Here is an 8,670-nt window from a genome sequence, read left to right as displayed (position 1 = left end):
ATCCAACTCATATTCCCTAGGACAGATTGGTTTTCTAATAGTCCTATTTAAATACAGGTTTTCACAACTTTTTTGGAAATCATTCACTTGTACCTTTACTATCTATCCAAACCGATCAAGTTAAACTCTGACCTGATGACGTAGTAACTTGTGTCGTTCTGGGACTGTTCATGATCCAGACTTACAGACTTACATTCAAGGAAACAGCAGTTGGGCATAAAAATATAATTGGAAGCAAGTGCAATCTTTATTCAATCTCTTGAGAAATCACCGAAGGGCAATTAGAGTAATTAAGTTTCTTTAAAGTCCTCTTTAGACTTTACCTTACTTTCCTTCACTTGGTGTCAGGAACACCACAGTCATGACGCTAATGAAGCTGAAACTTCAATGACCCACTTTCCCCAGAGCTTTCCATGGCCTTGCAAGAAGTCCTAGCAATATGCACACAAGATTCTGCCTATTTGTAAAACATGTGTTTTCATTTCCATCTGTTGAGACCATGGTCTCTTCCCATTTGTCCCTCTAGTACTCTTCTCTCTCATTTGAGTGTTATTTAAGTGGCCAAAGGCACTCAGATCTAGCTCAGGTTAAGCTGGGTTAGAAATTTACTTAGTTGAGGTTTAATACGATGTATTTATCTGGTCCATAGTTGCCGTTACATGTAGTGAAGTTATTGCCAGGTATGGCAATGACTTTCAGAAATGTTCATGTTGCCCATTACTTCAATCTAATAGGTGCCTTGGGACAAAGGCTAAGACCATAGATGTATCCTGTGATAGGACGGTATCTCCTAATGCCCATCAGCAAGTCTACAGGAAATAGAGGAGACCTGAGTTTTGAAATTTTGGGGAGAGCAATCCCTAAACCTAAAAAACTATATCATAGAAAATAATAAATAGTGAATTAAAAAATTAAAAAAAAAAAAAAGAATGATGTAGAATCACTATAAAAAATGCAAGTAGGGGCCCGGCATGATAGTCTGGGAGCTGAAGTCCTCACTTTGCACATGCCCAGACTCCATATGGGCATTGATTAGTGTCTTGACCACCCCACTTCCCATCCAGCTCCCTGCTTGAGGGCTGGGAAGGCAGTAGAGAATGGTCCAAGGCTTTGGGACAGTGCATCCACATGGGAGACCTGGAAGAGGCTCCTGATTCCTGGCTTCAGATTGGTGCAATTCTGGCTGTTGAGGCCGCTTGGGGAATGAGTCAAGATCTTCCTCTCTGCCTCTCATCCTCTCTGTATATCTGACTTCCCAATTAGAAGAAATAAATAAACCTGCCAAAAAAAAAAAAAAGCAAGTAAATCCATTAATACATTAAAATAAATGAATATGAAGTCCAGGCCTTTTTTTTTCCTGCCTTTTGTGATGTCTGCAGTATTTGTCTCCTCTTAACATTTTTTATTGTTTTTATTTCTTTCTAACACAAATCTACTTTTAATTTCTATTTTGTCTTCATGGTTTTCAGTTGTTTTTCTTAAAGAGGACACCACTGACAAAATCAAAAGTTTCAGGCTCCTGGGTGTGTATTGTAGGTGAGGAACACGAAAATGTCACCTCCCTGGGCCTGGCTCCTTTCTGGAAAACTTTCCACATATTCAAATAGCCTGGCTTTCCATACTGAATCTCACTGACTACCTTAAAGTGCTCTTCCTCAACTCTCCCATTCCCCTGTGGAATTTTATGTATTTCTCTTCCACTCACAAGTCTCCTGCTAACTTTCTGGTGCTTTTTTTGCTTGTTTTTTATTTCCCATCCCTTCTAGCTTTTTTTTTTTTTTTTTTTTCTTAATAAATAGCTCTCTTGGGGGGTGGAATTAAAATAAATAAAATCCCTGAATCTCGATCTGGTTCCTACCCCAGCTGCTCCACTTCTAATCCAGCTCCCTGACTATGACCTGGGAAAGCAGAGCAAGATGGGCTGAGTCCTTGGGCCCCTGCACCCTTGTGGAGACTGGGAAGAAGCTCCAGGCTCCTTGCTTGGGATAGGCACAGCCCTGGCCAGCTTGCCATCTGGGGAATGAGCCAGTATTTGGAAGATTTCTCTCTATATATCTCCTCTCTGTAACTCTGTCTTTCAAATGAAGTCTTTTTAAAAAAAAAGTAACAAAACTCTCCACAAAGTCAGTAATTAGCCGATGTTTCTTAAAGCTGAATGCATATGAATGAATCCCTTCTAAAAGGCAAAATATCTTGCAGAAAATTTAAGTCAACTTATTTTTATGATACTATTTACATAGTTAAAAGCTTTAATTATTTAAAAGTCCCATGAGTTTATAAACTTTACATAACAAATTCAAGTAAAACTTTGAGAAAATGCAAAATCTATGTTATTATTCATTATTTTAACGTGATTCATGATGCTATTTTGCTGAAAGAAAAAATCATCCAGTCCTTCTTAGCAGTAAAAAGATGCAGACTCATGTCTGGTTTTATAATTAATCTGTTTTGGGATTTTGATTTTAATAATGCAAATCTAGAAAATGTCTATTCCCATAAGCATGTAGTACAAATGGTATTAATAACTTAGTCTTTGTCTGCTAATTAGGTTTAATCAGACTTTATGCTTAACTAAATCTCTGCTAGCAAGCAAACCTTCTGTGCCTGTTCTAAAGTGGAGTCACTTGATAATTTTATGAATTTTCTTCTTCACTTGGAGATAATGTGAGTATTGGCATTACTGAAATAAGCATCAAATGGGTATGTAATCTCATTATTGCTTGGAGTTAGAAATGAAACTATTTATTAAATGTTGTATTTTTTTTCCAGTAATGAAGTATAAAAAAATGAGATAGGCACAAGAGGATATTAAAACCATTTGTTCACAATGAATAGAACACTGATTAACCAAAAGGGATCCTGTGAGTTTATTCAGCTTGGTTCATATTTCACAGGGTTCGTTGACTCTGCCATCACATATTTTTTGATTGTTTCAACCAAGAAACCACTTTTACACATTCAGTTGGTCATCTAACATTTTATTGGTATAGGTAATAAATTGCAGGAAAGGACTCAGACATCAGCTGCTTCAAACAGCCCCAGTGATCTACTATATGTGTAAATATATTTATCCAAACATGAAAGAGTGAAAAAATGACTCAGAAATCTCTCAATTACTGCTATTTTGCTTTATTAGATAATTACAAAAATATTTCTTATAAACTTTACTACTAAAATTACGATCTTACAATTTGAACTGTTTTAACAATCATGCTTAAATGTTTTACAGACTACCCAAATAATTAACATATTTATATGTGTAGTATACACATTCAGACATAAAGTAGAAGATAGTACCTGAATAATCAAAAAATTGTGACACTAGGACTCACATAAATCCATTCACATGAAGCCACTCCTCTGTGCCGAGCAGTCAAGGGCTCAGAATTTGCAAGATGGAAGCCTTGACTCTTTTAGGCATCACCTTATAAAGTTAACTTTCTTTCCACAATAACTATGTTTCTAACACGTTTTGAAAATGGTCATTCAAATGTTGTCTAATTATTATTATTTACATTTGCTTTTGTTCTGGTCAGATCTAGTCTCCCTTTCATGTCCATCTCCAGGGTATCTCATGTCCAGTAACCCTTTACAGGAAAGAGTAGAACACAGCAGTGGCATGCTGACTCAGGTGTGAGTGTGACACCTTGGTCAGCTTATGATGAGGTTGAGGCCAAGGAGAGTGACCAAGTGCAGACGGCACAGTAGGAAATGAATGCGGCACACCCAGGTGATTTGCTCAACAATGACAATGAGCATAAACTAGAGGCAAACTCTGGAAGTTTTGAATTTAGGGGAGAGAGGGAGAGAAGGGAAGAGAGAAAGAGAGGCAGAGGAGATAGAGTGAATGAATGAATGGACTGGTCAGTTAGTAAACAGAAGAGACTTGCAAAGAAGACAATAGCACCATCTGGCAAGGGAGAAGCAGAGGCAAAGCAGTGAGCAGCCAGAGAGAGAAAAGAACAGCAGCTCAAGCTATGAAGCAGAGTAAGGTTGTAAATGAAGATTTAAGTAGGAGAGAAGAAAAATGAAGGAAACAACAAAGCAGAGCTGATTAAACCTTTCATGACATCCTATTCCAAAACTTTATGAAACGCAACACTACTTAAGCAAATGCCAGTCCTTCTTGTGGGGCCTGCTTTGGAGCCCCTTTCTGGGTTCCCAAGAAGTCAAGGAAGATCACGCTTTCTGTTTTACTTATTTTAGCATGGAGCCTGATAATAAACACCACATGGCATAGGACATTCTCAGGGAGCCTGTCTTTGCAACAACAAAAAGTCCTAATTAATGCGATCTTTTTGTAATTGTACAACATGATACTCATTTGCTAGCATATGTATCTGCTATATAGCATATGTGACATGAAAATCACCCGCTTACTGATTGATTTACTCCCCTTGAGCTCCTAGAACTGGGACTATGTCCATCAGTGACATACTCAAGCTTGACACATAGGAAGCTATCTACAAGTTCTTTTCAGGTAAAAGAATAAGTTATGAAAAAACAACAGCAAAAACTAGAAGACATGCTGGTCTTTAATCATTTCTATCTGTAGTGCTTCGTTTTTCATTTTTACGAAACTTAGTGCCTAATACAGCAGCTACAATAGATACATTCAGTTTTGATTTGTTTATAGCTTGCACTTAGTTTTGTAAAAAGGAAAAATGAAACACTACAAATAGTTCAGTTTTGGTTTGTATATAGTTTTTCCCTTTGAAATTCACTTAGAAATTTAATCTCCATTGTGAGGTTTTAGAGTAGAAACTGGGCCTGGCAGGGCCCGGCACCGTGGCCTAGCGGCATAAGTCCTAGCCTTGAACGCTCCGGGATCCCATATGGGCGGCGGTTCTAATCCCAGCAGCTCCACTTCCCATCCAGCTCCCTGCTTGTGGCCTGGGAAAGCAGTTGAGGACAGCCCAATGCATTGGGACCCTACACCCGCGTGGGAGACCCGGAAGAGGTTCCTGGTTCCTGGCTTTGGATCGGCGCGCACCGGCCGTTGTGGCTCACTTGGGGAGTGAATCATTGGATGGAAGATCTTCCTCTCTGTCTCTCCTCCTCTCTGTATATTTGACTTTGTAATAAAACAAATAAATCTTTAAAAAAAATGACTGAAAAAAAAAATTGGGCCTGCGCAGTAACCTACTGGCTAACGGCCTCACCTTGCATGCACCGTAATCTCATATGGGCACCGGTTTGTATTTCAGCTACTCTACTTCCTTTCCAGCCCCCTGCTTATGGCCTAGGAAAGCAGTAGAGGATGGCCCAAAACCTTAGGACCTGTACCCACATAGGAGAACTGGAAGAAACTCCTGGCTCCTGGTTTTGGATTGGCTCAGCTCTGGCTGTTGGGGTCACTTGGGGAGTGAATCTCTTTCCCTCTGTAAATCTGACTTTCAAATAAAAGTAAATAAATCTAAAAAAAAAAGTGGAAACCAGGGCCTGTGCTGGGGCACAGTGGGTTAGACTGCTGCTTGGGACTCTTGTATTCCATATTGTGGTGTCTGGGATTGAATCCCAGCTCCTCCTCCACCCCAGCTTCCTGCTAATCTACACCTTGGGAGATAGCTGATGATGACTCGGATATTTAACTCTGCCACCAACATGGAGACCTATGTGGAGTTCCTGCCTCCTGGCTTTAGTACCTGCCTCAGCCTAGGCTGTTTCAGGCATTTGCAGAATGAATCTGCAGATGGAAGATCTCTCTCTCCTACCCCTCCCTCTCAAATATAAATAAATAAATAAGTAAACTTCTTAAAAAGGGTGTAGGAAGTTAATCTGACGATGCTGATTACAGGTGGAGTCTTTGGGAAGTGAATGGTCCTAGATAAGGTTACCAGGTAGTGTTTGCATGATTAAATACCATAGTCGGTAAGAAGGAGACCAGAGGACTCCCTTGTCTCTTGACATGTGGTGCTCTGTGCTGCCTTGGTACTCTGCCAGCAAGAAGACTGTTACCTGATTGAGGCCTTTAGCCTTTAACCTTCACAGTGAACAGAGAAAATTGAGGTCTTTTCTTTCTGGAGTTACCCAGTCTGAGGTATTTGCTTATAGGAATGGAAAATGGACTAATACAAACATTTTCAGAATGAGTATGCCATTGACATTATTGGAGCATTGGTATAACAGGTAGATGGAAACTGCCTGCAGAGTGATATTAATCTTCCTGGTAATAGACACATTGGAGACTTAGTCACTTCACATCAAAGAGACAAGATTATAACTTACGGCAATATGATGGAGTAAACTATTTAGGCATATTTCTTTGTAAAATTTTTCCATTTTATGCAAATATTTGCCTTTTCCTATCCCCCACAGTCTCTTCTGCTTTTCTGAACCTGTTTCTAAACGAAAATGTTATCTGCCTTGTTTGTGTTGTCCTATCCAGCTTGTTACTCTCACACATCCTGGGCATGGACCAGCCTGCAGTCCTTCCCAACGCACCCTCCTCCCACTGTCACATACCCCATCTGCTCCATTTGCCTTTGCTGTGAAGGTTCTGCACATGCCAGATTTTTTCTAAACCACATACTGGTTTCCAGTCTCATTTTCTTACCTTCCTGCTTTAGCCAGTGGCCATTAAGAATGGGTACGATGTCTCCACATTCTAAATTTCCTGGCATTTCAATTGTTGGTTTCTCTTTAAAGCTATGTCCAAGTATCCTGTTCATTTGTCTCAGATGCATTAGTGATGTGCCATGATTATACTGTCTGTGATGTGTCATTCTGTACTTCAGTACTGTCCACAACTACCACTACTGTCCACAGACCCATTTTTGTTAAATTAGCATTAATTTATGATGTCATGGTCATTTTACCCTTGTCTCCTCTATTACTGCAAGTTTTAACACATGCTTCAGGTATCTACTTCATTTGTACCTGGCTGTTTTCACATTGCCACTGTAGTTTGGACTGCCTGTGTAATTTGTTCAACAAGTAGTGGGGAAGTGACAGTTAAGGCACTAAAACATAAAGTTCTTCTATTACTTCCATTTATCTTCTCTATTAAGCATACTTTCCACTTCTCCATTGAACTTTACTTAAATAAATTAAAATTTCAAACAAGTTAAAAAATACAGGTATTAACAATTTTATAAAAGTGACAGAAAAGCATTAAACCAAGCACAAGGCCCATCTACCTGTGAAGAAAAATGAACTATACAGATCTCATTCTTGTGAAGCTAGCCATGAATGCACACCAGAAGAGCATTGTGCCTGGTCATTCATCTGCCTTGCAAAAGATGCTGATTTCTAAAACAGTTACCAGTGTCTTTATTGCAAAGCAAATTCACAGAAAAATATGTTGTTAGGCCAAGTGAGATTGCCCAATGGGCTAATCCTCCCCTAGCAAGCTCCAAGATCCCATATGGGTGCCAATTCATGTCCTGACTGCTGTTTGCCATCCAGCTCCCTGCTTGTGTCCTGGGAGAGCAGTGGAGGATGGCTACAAGTCTTGGGACCCTGCATCTGCACGGGAGATCTGGAAGAATCTCCTAGCTTCAAATCAGCTTAGCTCCAACTGCTGTGGCCATTTTGGGAGTCAACAAGCATATGAAATCTATTTCTCTGTGTAAATCTTTAAATGAAAATAAATAAATCTTAAAAAAATTATGTTGTTGCTCAGTGAATCCCGTGTACTCAAACACTGAGGAGTGTGCGTGCAGCACCTTGCCTGACTTACTCCTCTGTGATGAGTACAGTGCCAACCTTCTCAGGAGTTTCTGCAGCTCGCTAGACACATACTAAGAGTATTCTATCTAAAGTTCGTGGGCCGGGCGGTGTGGCCTAGCAGCTAAAATCCTCGCCTTGAACACTCCGGGATCCCATATGGGCGGCGGTTCTAATCCCAGCAGCTCCACTTCCCATCCAGCTCCCTGCTTGTGGCCTGGGAAAGCAGTCGAGGACGGCCCAATGCATTGGGACCCTACACCCGCGTGGGAGACCCGGAAGAGGTTCCTGGTTCCCAGCATCGGATTGGCGCGTACCGGCCCGTTGTGGCTCACTTGGGGAGTGAATCATCGGATGGAAGATCTTCCTCTCTGTCTCTCCTCCTCTCTGTATATCCGGCTTTCCAATAATAATAATAAAAAAATCTTTAAAAAAAAAATAAAATTCCTTGGAGCTACATGTTTGGATACAAACATCTACTTTCACAAAATGTTTCTTATTCTCCAAGTTTTAATGACATTACTACTTATTTGTTCATAAATTTGCAGAAAAACCAGTAACGAATAACTTTGTATGCTGTTACATTACATGTAATAACTGTATGTGTATTATTACATGTAATAACATACAAAGTTATCCATCACTATAGTTTTTTTTTTTTTTACAAATTTGTCAATTACTCTTTGCCATCTTTCCAAAAGTAGACTTCTGGTATAAAAAATTCGTATGTACTTTTCCTTAAATATTTTCAAACTAACACATCATCAAGAGTATATTAAGATATCTAATTGTTAATTTTAGAGATGAGATCGATGCAATAATATAACTTTCAATAACATTTTACTTAATGTAACTAATAGAACTGAAGTTGAGCTTTCTTTCCATATGTTTAGAACAATTTTTTCTTTTTCCTCAGATCTATTAATCTCTTTCCCTGTTCTAGCTTCCTGTTGATATGCACTCTGGTAAGAAATTGGTGATGGCTTAAGTGGTTATGTCCCC

Source organism: Ochotona princeps, chromosome 1 (assembly GCF_030435755.1).
Source record: "Ochotona princeps isolate mOchPri1 chromosome 1, mOchPri1.hap1, whole genome shotgun sequence".
NCBI classification, from domain to species: domain Eukaryota; kingdom Metazoa; phylum Chordata; class Mammalia; order Lagomorpha; family Ochotonidae; genus Ochotona; species Ochotona princeps.
Note: the sequence above shows the minus strand (reverse complement) of the source record.